General features: G+C 39.7%; 1 pseudogene across 1 annotated transcript; it reads right to left on the bottom strand.

Annotated features, from left to right (window-relative positions):
• Positions 1-5609: 5609 nt before the first annotated feature.
• Positions 5610-8647, bottom strand: LOC104597360 (peptide-N4-(N-acetyl-beta-glucosaminyl)asparagine amidase A pseudogene; annotated as a pseudogene). The gene has a single exon (XR_016082024.1). The product of XR_016082024.1 is annotated as a peptide-N4-(N-acetyl-beta-glucosaminyl)asparagine amidase A pseudogene (transcript).
• Positions 8648-13290: the final 4643 nt, after the last annotated feature.

Here is a 13290-nt window from a genome sequence, read left to right as displayed (position 1 = left end):
AACATTATTTATAATTTATAATTTTTATTTATTTTAAGTAAATTTATTTTAAAAAAAAGATACTATAATTTAAAGAATTTTTAGGGATTTGGGTCCCCGGGGTCCCGTCGATGATCGGGGATGGAGGACAAATTTCATCCCCAACAGGGATCGGGGACAGGGCTGGGGGTTAATTTCAGAATTGGGACCTGCCCCGTTGCGATTCCTATTTAGTTTCTTTCCTTTTTTCTTTTTCTTTTAAATTTAAACGACCCAGATTGTGTTTTTATGGATTTGGACCCTTTTAACAAAACCCCGATCAACTAAACTATATGAATGTAAGATCTAAAGTATAATGTAGGTTTAGTCTTATTCAATGCAAACTAGTTAAGTATCCAATCCCAATGCAATCAATATAATATGAACACTTTCCAAACTTGTAACAATGCTTATTGCCGCCAGGGGTGTCAGTTGGACTGGATTTGGTCCAATCCGATCCAGATCAATGTGAATCCATTAGAAATGGAACAAGTCCAATTCCATCCAATAAATATTTTGGACCATTTGGATCAATCTAAATGTCTAATTCAATGCCTGCACCATTCAATCTGTTCAAAAATTTCTTTTAATTTAGATTGGTTTTAACTCAAACCTGGTCCATTGACACCTATATTCTTATCTTATGTCAATGGTCCAGATATTAGCTCAATCCAACCCAATCCAATATAAATTCATTAGGGATGGACCAGGTCCAATCCAATAAATACTTTGAACCGTTAAATCTGAATTGATCCAATTCAATATGTCTAATTGGTTCATTCAATCTGTCCAAATTGATTTTGATTTAGACGGGTCCAACCCAATATCAATCCATTGACACCTCTACTTGCCTCCCTGGCTCCCTCCAACATCTTTCAGTTTTTTGTTTTGTTTTGTTTTTTTAAAGGGACTTTACTTGCATTTGAGTCCAGTTTGGGAAATAGCAATTATATCCAAACATATATCAAGTTCCAATCGAGTCCAAGGGTTTCTCCTAATCCTTCACCGATTCTCAGAAAATTCAGTGATACTTGTATGTTTCCCTACCTTTTCGTTCAAACCAAACATAACTTTGGAGGAAGCAGGAAACGGGAGAACTATAAAATGTCAAATACGAGAGGATAAGGCTTGTGCTACCTCTTTAGCAGCAAAACATTTCTTTCTATACAAAACAACTGAAAGGAGAAGAGATGATGACTAAAGAAAAGAATGGAACAAGGATTAGATTTTTTACAAAAAAAAAAAAAACTTAATGGAATTTAATTAATTGACAAAATCGGTGATGTTTTCAAAATAATGTTCAAATAAGTGGACGCAAAAGTAAAAGTTTTTTGGACAGAATTTTCCCTTTCGTACCTGTTTCAATGTTCTCTCTAGATTTATGATTTATCCATTATTTCCATGGTTTTTAAAAACGAACCGGTGACCGAACCGGTCAGGGGTCCGGTTATCGATTCGAATGGTCCGACCGTTTAACTTAAATGGTCGGCCCATTCTGATAAAAAAATAAAAAAATAAAAAAATTGAAAAACGGCCAAAACCATTCAAACGGTTAACCGATCGGTTCAGCGGTTTATTGACCAAAATCAATAATTTTGGGGGAAAAAATGGTTTTTGGAGAAAAACGAAACCGATCATCCCAATTTTCCGATCCGACCATCCGGTCCAGTCCGATTTTGAAAACAGTGATTATTTCTCGTATTCCCCCTTGAAAACTTGGATTTGAGGGCATTCTAAAGGAACTTGAGAGACATTGAATCGGTTCTATGGATAAATGGATTAAATGCCTTATTTGTTAGCCGTCAAATGGCAAAACCATATCAGGCTCAAATATTTCACATCTTTTCTCAAAAACTCATCATGAAATCTTTAATAAAAAGGGAAGAAATTTAGCAAATGCTGCAGCTGCTGCATATTGCAGCCATTGATTTGGTGAGATGGGTGAAGCCCAAGGTATTTACGTCTTTCACTCTAAACCTTAGGAAGATTATTACACTTTGATTAGAATTTAATGCTGCTCAATCTGAGATGGTGCATGAAGTAAGGGGAACAATTAGATAATCCTTGCTAATAGGGTAGATATTCCGACACTCAAGTCAGTAGGAAGTAGAGAAAGGTTAGGCCAAGCAATGAGAGAGTTGGGCCGAGCAAAGAGGGAGTATGAGTGCTAGAAGTCTGATGCCCTTACCTCGAGTGTGGGATACCTTTTTATAGCCGTAAGTCCGCATCCTAGTTGGATTAGGCTTATGGGATTGCTGGGGTGAGGTTCTTTGCCGAGGTCTTAGAGATAGGATCCTAATCCCCAACGGAATTATCCTCATCATTCTCCTATTATTGGTTGTACTTATCCGTGTGCCGTAGGGCTGACGTGGCTGAAAGAATAAGGTAGGCTGCAAAGGTGACACGGTACTGACGTGGCCAAGGTGATAAGGTAGGCCACGGAGGTGACATAGTGCTAACGTGGCCGAGGAGATAAGGTAGGCCACGGAAATGAAACGGTGCCGACATAGGCAAGATGATTGGGCGACCACGTGGTTTTAGAGGCCAAATCAACCATGACCCGAACAGTATTCTTCTTTTTAACATGAAATTGAGTTTATTCAACCATCATTGAAAACTATTAGAAAATTTAAACGGTGACTAAAAAAGCTCGGCAAAACTTTTGCAAGAAAATTTCCAATATATTGGTGAACCGGTGGGAGATAAAAAAGGAGCACACAAAATAGCATCCAGGAAGGATTATATAAGAAGACAGATAAAAGAATATGAATCCTTTGAACTTTTCAAATTGGGAAGGTCAAAGGAAACTTTTGATTGATGATAATGGTGAAACATAACCAAAGGGAAGAAAAGGACAATTCTGTCCAAAGATAAATTTTATTTTCTAAACTCACGGGATTGAACATTTTTTTCTAAAATATCACAGATCTTGTCAATAAATGAAACTTTGTTTTTTCTTTTGTAAAATGCCCTAGATTTTTCCTTTCCTTCCTTTAAAAGAGAAAATTTGATAGTATGAAGCCAGAGTTTGCACTTTTTCTACAATTTAGCTCTATTTGGATATCATTAACTACTGATTTTGAGCGGGTTGTGTTGGTAAGAATTGGTATAAGAAACATTTTTATCTGAAGCAAAAATGCTTTCAAACCCCGCTTAAATTGGGGTTTTGTGCTTTTGGGCTTTAAAGGCACAAATTATGAAGTTTATCTAAACGCAGCCTAGCCCTCAAACTCAATAATAAATATCGACTATAGATTAATGTAAAATACATCTGGCTTCGGAGTGACATATAACTCATAATGCTGATCGGTTTTCATTAATTTTTGAGGTTATGTTTTACTTTGTAAAAAATTGAATATCATCCTTGGTTAGCACCGCTTCTGTGCGACCCCATTCCCAACTTAATTTTTGAGAAATTGTATCATCCAATTTTCCCCTCCCATTATCTTTACCAATTACCACTCATCTCATTCTCATCCAATTTTCGCATCCCATTCTCACGTCTTTTAAGAATTTCTATCTTTTTACCACCCATCTCATTCCCATCGCATTCTCACCCAATTCTCCCATCCCATTCTCAGGTCTTTGCTGATTGAAACAATGAACAATCAACTGCAGATGAGGTCTAACCTGTGCTGTGCACATTCCTAGCAATGGCAACCGGACAGGTCCGGGCGGGGCCAAGTTTTGCATATCCCATCCTCGATCACGAATTCAAATATCCTACCCCCCGTTTCAACCTTATATCTCAATGGGGGTAGAAATCCCAACCCATTGCTGATTTCATTGAGAACGGGGAATTCCAAATTTGCCCTGAAAAAAAAAGTCCTAAGGGTATTTTTAAAATTAAGCAAATTTCTTAAATTATCTTTATGGTTTAGTTAATTGACTAACTCTACCTTTACTGTTTCTAACAATCGGCATCGTTGGTAAGTACTAACAGAAAGAAAGAGAATGTCCAATTTACCATCCACTATTCCTTAAATTTTCAAAATAAAATCTAACGGATGAAATATCAACTGCCCTAAGCTTCTAGGCTTCATCGGAAACCAGACCAGCTTCTCCTTTGCCGATCGCCGAAGGCTGCCTGCCTACTGTTACTAGCCCTCACTATCACAACTGCCACTTCAGCTGGAGGCATCCAATCCAGTTGAAACGGCAGTCCCAGATGTAGCACCTATGGGCCCACCCGCCATCAAGCAACCAGATGCTGCTCCTTCTGCATCTACCAGTGTCACTATGGTGAATGCAGACCCTAATATTTAAGCACTGAAGCATGGGCATAGGTCGTAGACCCTAATATTTAGTGTTTCAATGACCTTGCAAACTGATACGTTTCGTGTCATATACTCGTATGTATCAATGTTTGTTTTGAAACATGGTTGAATCTCGGACTTAATTTTTTTCTTTTTTTGGGAGACCAACTGGCCACAAGGAGAGGGTTCCAACTTGAAACTTGATTAATTGAAAGTACCCATGAACAATGGAATTTGGGAAGTGGGAACAGGAGTTGCTTTACCCCGAATCTGTTGAGGATTGATAGAAGAAAGTGGGCTTCATTCATTCTATTCCTTGGATTTAAAATCCTTTGCAGTAGTGGTTTGGGGCAAGCTGAGGAGAAAGGCGGAAGGCAATTCAGAAGGTGTCTTTAGCTCGACTGCAACAGAAGATGGGGAGTGGTTTGGGGCAAGCCAGAGCAAAGATAAGAAATAATAAGGGCATTTTAGGAAATTTAAAAAAATTCTAGTTACATGATGTCACATGTTAATTAAGTTTTAGACAATTGTCAGAAAGTTTAAGAAATTTTTCCTTTAAAATTTAAATGTGCAGACTTGTTTTCACTGCCCCACCGCGTAATGAATGATTTTTTTTTTTTTTTCAATTCACTAAAAAGGAATGGCTCTTAAATTAATATCATGTTAGCAAACTTCTCTTTCTCTCATCGGCACAGTATTAGTTTTTTCAACTCTTTGTAGGATGAAATTGCTTACCTTTTGTGGATTAAACGAAGACTTTATTTTTGGAGGGGGAGGGACCTTAGTTTGTACTTTGTGTAGTGATTTAATTGTCAGATAGTTGAGTGTACTAAGAGGATTTTGCCGACTCTGGTATTCCGAATTCGAAGAGAAATGAAATTTCACATGATATGGGTGTAAAAAGCACGTAAGACGATGGATCCCAATTGATCCAATTGATCAGTTCCAATTAGGGCCTATTTAAGTCAAAGAAAATTTGAAACCATGATTAATGGTCAAGGAGTTGAGAAAGTCAAGATAGGCAAAAGAAAACCTTCAACAGAAGAGTTTTCTAGTTGGGTGATTTACAGGCAATTCGCTCTCAACATGAACGTGCCTTCCCTATAGGGATAGCAATAGCAGTATTATGTATTCATAACTCCAACAAAAATGAACCTTGGTGCTGTTATTCTCTGTGATCATTGCAGCAGGGAGTTTCTGCTGTGACATTTAGAACATGTTGTGCAATCAAGATTTTCATATCAAACTGTGACAACAGAGCAGAGCAGGGAATATTCAAAAGAAGAAGAAGAAGAACATTCAGATAGAAGCACGATAACATGCAACAAAGAAAAATTACAATAAGACAAGTAGATTCCTCATGCTATATATGGAATTATGAAACTATAGTACAAGCTATGGACTTCTCATGGTACAAAATTAAAAGGCGACTAGGAACTATATTACAGGGAGAAACTGAAACTTACAAGCACAACCTGTTTATTTAGATCAAACTACAAATTAAGTCAAGGGTTAGATAGATATCTCACTGTGGAAGGGGGAAATCAGTTGAATTATCCTTGGGGTTGAGCACAGAAATCTGTTGAATTATCCTTCAAAAGCTTCCCATTGCTTGCTGCGACAGTTCTGGAGTAGCAACTGTACCCGTATCTGTATTTGAGAGTTTGTTGAGTATTACCAGAACCAGAGAGAAATGAGTTGCCCTGAAACACCATCTCTCCGGAGGATTCTTGGGAATTGGTAACAGAGCTCGAGAAGTGCCCTGCGGAGGTTTTCTCAATCATGGAATGAGAGATGTTAGTGACTAATAGATACGTATTGTTTTCTAGTCCTGCTTTAATGGTGGTTGTGATGCTAAGAGGGTACTTCCTTAAGAAGGTTGCTCGACTGAGAACGTACCCTCTGTCAGACATCACCATCACTCTTGTCTTCACACTGATTCTCTGTTTAACATCCTTGATCTTTCCATTCTTCTTGAACTTTATCGAGTTCTTGAGTTTCAATTTCTTTTTGATGCTGGTGGTGAAGTTCCCTGCAGTCGAATTCACCCATCCGGAGAACACCGTCATCCCTTTGGCTTTTGTCTTGAAGAATCCATTAAGCTGTGGTGCATATTTCGGAATTCGTCTCACTGAAACATCGGGGGCTTGATAAAACAAAGATCCTGCTTGGACAACAGACGCATCTGGGTCTAGCCAAAGGTGCAGATTAGCGTCAAGAAGCCAGAATGGAATTCCGTCACTCACTCCGAGTCCAAAGGAATGGTTATTTCCATCCAGAAGAAGACCGAGTAACGGAGTCAAATCAATGTCGTAGGAAGGAAGATCGAATGCTCCGATTGCGACGACGGGTTCCCAGAGCAATGGGTTGATCCCTCCCGTGAATATGACCGGAAAAGGTAGCTCCGATCCAACGTAAGCACCGTCTATTGTCACAAAAACTTGCCGGAAAGCTCCATTTCCTCGTTCGAGGGTCAAGTTGTTCTTTTTGAAGTAAGCATCAGGAGGGTTCGAGTACCAGAATTCGTCGTTTCCATGAAATGACACGTAAACCTCCAAAACAGCTCTGTGGGTATTAAGGGGAATCTGGATTTCTCTGGTGTACACATCTGACTCATTCTGAATTCGGAACCAGAAACCATTACTGTTATTACCTGAAATTGGGATTATCATGTCTGCAGGTTTTTCATATAAAATTTGTGATCCTTTCAACCCCCTCTTTCCACCACCAGGTCTATAAGATATAAATCCCAATTTCTTTACTTCAACCGGGAATGCAGATATCGCTCGGGTGTTCTCGACGGATTCAGTTGCAGATCTATCATCTAACCCTGATTTCTTCTCAGATTTATTAATAGTTGTAATTGTAAATTCCTCATCTTTAAATCCGAATGTTCCCTCTTTTTCAGTTCGATCGACAGTTTTTCCGGTTAAAAAACCAAGTTTTCTGTGATATTTCCGATCTTCAAGTGAAGGCGAATTCGTGGTCTCGTTCTCCCCGTAATAAAGAAGAGAAATGTTAACGTTGCAAACTCCGGTGAAGGCGTTGTTAACAAAATTTTCTAGCATTACCGTGAGTGTGAGATTAGACCGCGAAAGCAGGGAAGAGTACCTGGTGACGTCCTTCCGAACCTTTGGGAACATTGCAGATTCCGTAGGCTCCGCCGTGCTGGTGCGGAGAATTTCGACGCCGTCGAGCCAGACGCCGATGATCCTATCGTACAGTTCATCGTCACATGAAGCGCGGAATTCGAGAACGACGTGGGTCCATGGGGCTAGACAACCGGACGGCGGTGAGTATGAGAACGAGAACAGGGATGATGCAATGGGGCGGGCAAAGCGCTCTTGGGGAAGCTGGAGAGAGCAGGAAGGAGTGAATACGTCGGACGGAAGGGGCTTGGTCAGCTCGATATACTCGTCCGATACGTTCTGACGAAGAGATGGATGCATGAACTTGAAGTAATGGTCCGGGAGGGAAAAGTACAATGCACAGGTAAAGGAGAGATGGAGAGAGAGGAAAACAAGCGATTGAATCAGAGAATGATATTGCATTTTTCTGGGGTTCTCTGTACTGGTTCTTGTCTGGTTGATGGAATTATGGACGGACGATGGGTGAGGAATCTAATGGAATTTTAGATTTTGGAGTTGAGTGGATTTGGTTGTATATATCACACATTAATGATTCAATCCAGTAGCGGCTAGTAAGACTAAAAGAGGGGAAATGGTTGCTGCCGGAGAAAGTTCTCCGGTAACCATCATCCATTAGCGCTGCCATGCGAGTGACTAGAGCCAAGACGTAACCACCAATCCACCATTGATTCACGTAATCTGTGTCTTCTCTTATCTCTAGATGGTGGTTGCGTGTTTTAGAGGACTCGATTATTTCTCCGAAGGGGTTACTTCGGCTTCCTCGGATTGGGTCCACGCTCTGCAATGCTGCCTCACTGATTTCTTGTCGCCATTGGTGATTCTTCTGCACGTAGATCAACGGGGTAGGCGCTTAATTTAAAGCCGGGAAATTTAACCATTTTTTCTTTCATAAAAAAATTACCAAGAATAATGTAAAGCCCGAAACAAAACAAAACAAGTCCTTTCTTTCACGTTTCTCTCTGTTCGACCCTTCCCAGCTCCTCCATTTTTTCTTGTCATGCCATCCCTGCACGTTTTATTACTATGGTCGCGCAGCACAGAGGAAACCCTGCTTTTCGGATTGAAGCGCTTCCGCTTTTCAACAAGTTGCAGCTCTCAGAGAGAGAGATAGTGTGTGTGCTTCTTTTCTTGTTAGATCATTCTCTTTTTCTTTTCTGTATATGCTTATATTTTTTTATGAGTCTCTGAAGAATCAAATTTTACAAAATTTTCAAGAAAAAAGAAACAAAGTAATTAAGCAGTAGGACAGAATCGTCTCCCACCCCCTCTACTTCAATGACTAGTAACCAAATGGTCCAAATCTATCATCTAATTTTGTCTAGCTTTTACTCCACTTCGCGAGAACACCTCTTGGCTCTTATGAATCTTGATCTTATTTCTTTGTCTACTATAAATATCACTTCTCACTTTGTCCTACTACAATAGTCCAACTAAAGCAAGTAATTTAAACTTGGTGTTCCATCAGTTTAGTTTAGTGTTTGGCCAATTAGTGCATATTCTAATTTATTAATCGGAAAATCTCGTTACGGTAAATGGACTAAAATTTCTACAACTGTTTGCAAAATCCTTAGGATTAGTTTGGAAGGAGTATAAATACAAATATATATATATATATATATATATAATAATGTAAAATACAAGGTTTTGCATCCTATATATTTCTATTTGTACTCGTTTTAAAACTGAATATTCTATTACCATTAATGATTGCTAGTTAGAAATGCTTACATGGAAACCCCGCCAAAAAAGAAGAACCAATCGTTTCAGCAAAAATTGAGATGAACCAACCATGGAATTTGGAAATTTCAAGATTTGTGCTTGGTGGCGATGGATACTGATCATGCGTGATCAGGTGCTCTCGTTTGGCGAATAGCTCAGATGCCAATTTGAATAGGTCGCCTAGTTGAATTGCAAAAGAAGATATCAGAGTATTTAGATTGTTTTACCCGAGAGCGATAAGTTGTGAAAATCAAAAAGCTTGAGAGCAAGAGAGTTGTTAGTGCTGAATTGCACGTACCTCTTTTGTAGAAGGGAATGCCTTTATATAGACAGGATGTCATAAGCTCCACGAAGCGCGTCCGAGATCTCTGACTCGTTTGGTTCGGAGGTGGTTTCACGCCCAGTGGTGGACTTCGTGTAAATGGGAAGTGCTTATTCGGTTGCACCCAAAGCGAGCGAGGCAGTAGTTAGCTCTGACGATGTGGCATCGTGATCTCAGGAAGGCCGGAAGCAGTAGCTTACTCGAGGAGGAGGTCGCTCGCTCGTTGCATCACATTGGCCATTAGCTAAATCTTCACTAGGTTAGCGGAGTCAAGTCGCCTCCCACGTTGAGCTGTCTTCGTCCAACCTATTTCCAATCTGGCCTGCCAAGGCTGGGCCACGTATCTACTAGGTCGACGGAGGCAGGTTGCCTCATATGCCGACTTGACACTGGCTAATCTATCTACAGGCCGACTTGCCGAAGTGGGGCCGAAGAGTCAGCGATGGATGTGAGGTTCCCGTCATATTTCTGAAGTCTGCTTACGTGGAGTTGAGTTGTTGTCCATCGGGTTTGTGGAGCCATGTGTCGTAATGTCACTAGAGGGCTAAATCACCCCTCATCAAATACAAAGTAATCTGAATTGGTAGTATATAAAATCATCCATATGTAAATTGGGAATTTGATGAAAGGGTTGAATTTTCCGACGTGATGTGTAAGTTCATTTAAGGGCCTTTTGGCAAGCCTTTTTTGTATTCTGGAAGCTATGACAGTTAAAAGACATAGTAAGCTTTTGCATCAAGATCTTGATAGCCTGAACACTGTTTGGTTAAGGCATATCTTTTCGCACGTCTTTCCTCTCAAATACGAGTTAGAAAAAAAAACTGAAAAGCTCCACTTGAAGCTTCACGAAAATATCTCAAAACTGACTTTGTGTGCCTTTTTGACACAACGTATGTTTTTTAGCGGTTAAATCTCCTCTGAACCAAATGGAAAAAGACGATAACATGATCTACTGCATTTCTAAATAGCCGATAGACTATACAAACAGACACACCAAACCAAACGGGCCTTAAATTTAATTTCATTTATTATTTCCATTGCTCCCCCTTTAATTTTCTTAACTTACATAAATAGAGTAGATGATTCAAGTTAGATTTTAATGAATACCCAGTAACATAATAAAGACTATAGACTTAGCTAGAGCAACGACGTTACCCACCTCACCCCAAGCCCAAGCAACACACACTTCAGATTGGAGGTTAACTTAAATTGGATGCAACCTTCGTATTGGGAAAAGAATCACCTAAATTATGTTGATTTTTGTAGAGCAAAAGCAAAATTCGTAGGATAAACAACCGTAGCAGTTAACCGGGGTCAGGAGCAGAGTTTTCAAAGGGTCCGGATAAGAAGAGGCGCTTCCTATAGACAATTCAATAAGATCGGTGAACCGTGACGATGAGTTACCCAATCACCTGCATTCTATATATGACCCAGCATAGCATGGAGAGAAGAGTTTGCCCCATCCAACGTGGAGTAAGCTATCAGCATTGGGCTGACCCAAGTCAATCGGTTTTAGGGATATTCGAAAATTCGATTCCGAATTTAATATTCAACATAATCGAATAATTTGAATATTTAATCGGTCGAATTTGGATATTCTATTCTTACCGAATAGTTAATCGGATTCGAATTCGGATATGACCTGATTCGATTCGATAAATTCGAATCGAATTTGGATATTTTATTAATTATCTAAAATAATTAATTAATCGAATTCGAATCGAATCAGATATTCGAATATTTAATCGGATTTGAATTTGGATATTAATTTTCAATATCCGTCGGATATCGAATCAAATTCGAATATCAGATTTTTTAATCAAATTGAAATTCGGATATTGCCTGACCTGATTCAAATTCGTTTCGTTTACACCCCTAATCGGTTCATTTCAGTGATGACATGAAACAGTACTCAACTGAAACAGTTCCCTACAATTATTATTATTAGGGGTAATAGCATATAAGGGCAACTTTTGGGGTTTAATATCAATAAAAGTAATATATTTAAAAAAAATTTAAATTAAGTTAACTTTATAAAAATAATATCAATAAAGGGCAAAAACATTGTTCATCTTCTTCTTCTTACCATTTGTTCACCAGAGTCGTCGTCCGTCGCTGCTCGCCGCTGCCCGCCACCACCCACCGCCCGCCACCGCCACCACCGTCCGCTACCGCTTCCGCCTCCGGCAACATTGCTGGAGGTGGCCGGAGGCAGAGGTGGCGGCGGCGGTGCTGGTGGTCATTCCTCTACCTGTCGCCGCCGCCCGCCACCACCCGCCGCCACCACCACCGTCCGCTGCCGCTTCCGCCTCCGACAACATTGCCGGAGGTGGCGGCGGCGGTGCTGGTGGTCATTCCTCTACCTGCTGCCGCCGCCACCTCTGTCTCCACCCATCTCCGGCAACGTTGCCAGAAGCTGAGGCGGAGGTGGGCGGAAGTTGTGGCATTGGATAGAGAAACCACCAGCACCGCCGCCGCCACCTCTGCCTCCGGCCACCTCCGACAACATTGCCCTTATATGCAAGAAACCCTTATTATTATTATTATTATTATTATTATTATTGTTGTTGTTGTTATATGCTTTAACGAAAAATGGTCAAATCATGCTTTTGATTGATCGGATTTTATTTTGAAAATTCAACATTTTATTATTTTCCACTATTATTTAATGATGCCAATTGTCATAAAACTTAGGAATACTTTAAAAGGATTTATTTTAGTCCATTTCTTAAAACTTGGGTATAGTTTATTAGATTACCCCTTTATTTAATTGATATTCATGAAATTGTAGGCTTAACTACTTTAGCGCCTATTGGGGTTTCTCTTTGCTTCTTTTACTTTATTTACTTTCAAATTTGTCAGTTTAATTCTAACAAAGTCTGAACCCTAAGAGATTGTTTGCGTGCATACCTTAAAATGCATGGTTTTTAAAAATCAAACTGGACAACGAATCGATTAGGGGTCTAGCTCTCAGGTCAAATGGTCCGGCCATTCGAATTGAATGGATAGTCTGTTTTGACAAAAAAAATAAAAAATGGTCAAAACCGTTGGATGGTTCGACTGTCCGGGTCAACGGTTTGTTAACCGTCCGGTCCGGTCCAGTTTTGAAAACCATTCTAAAATGTTTTAATCCATTATTTTCAGTCAGCTAGAATCCTCTCCTAATTTTTGGCTAGTGATAGGGATTGAGAACGAGTTATGTATTTTGCTTTGTCTAACCCATAACTTAGGAGTTGGAAGCAAGATTCAAAATATCGATATACCCGATATATCAGTAAAGGTGTATCGGATAGTATTGTCCGTCCACCCCTTGAACCAGTCAAAACCCCGATACACCCTCTGTAGGGATGTATCGAGAAGCTCCAAATACAATATATATAAGAAGATATGGGCCAATACATATCGATACTTTGAACCTTGGTTGAAAGATAACAATACTAGTAATTTCAATATCCTTATTAATTATTACAACTCATATAACAAATAACTTAAATTTAGTGCAGAATATATGCAGCCTAGTTTGGACTTGCCCGGCCCATCCCATAGTCACCCCAAATCTACACATTCCAGATCTCTTACAAACTATTCCCACATCCTACCCACAAGACACTATTGTTATGTATTGGAAATATCTCCCCCATGAATCAGGAAGGAGATACTCTCAATGTGTGGATGTGATGTCTTGTGGTTAGGGACCTCTCAAGAGTTTGTAGGTAGGAGATCTGATCTCTAATCTACATGACACTCTCCATACTATCTTCTTTTAGTGGCTTCTTCCAAGCAGCTCAACTAAAAAAGCTACATAAAAATTGATCCGAAGTAACCT

This window comes from Nelumbo nucifera, chromosome 2, assembly GCF_055504915.1.
Source record: "Nelumbo nucifera cultivar China Antique chromosome 2, China Antique-T2T, whole genome shotgun sequence".
Classification (NCBI taxonomy): Eukaryota; Viridiplantae; Streptophyta; class Magnoliopsida; order Proteales; family Nelumbonaceae; genus Nelumbo; species Nelumbo nucifera.
This window is presented reverse-complemented; position numbering and strand designations above follow the sequence as displayed.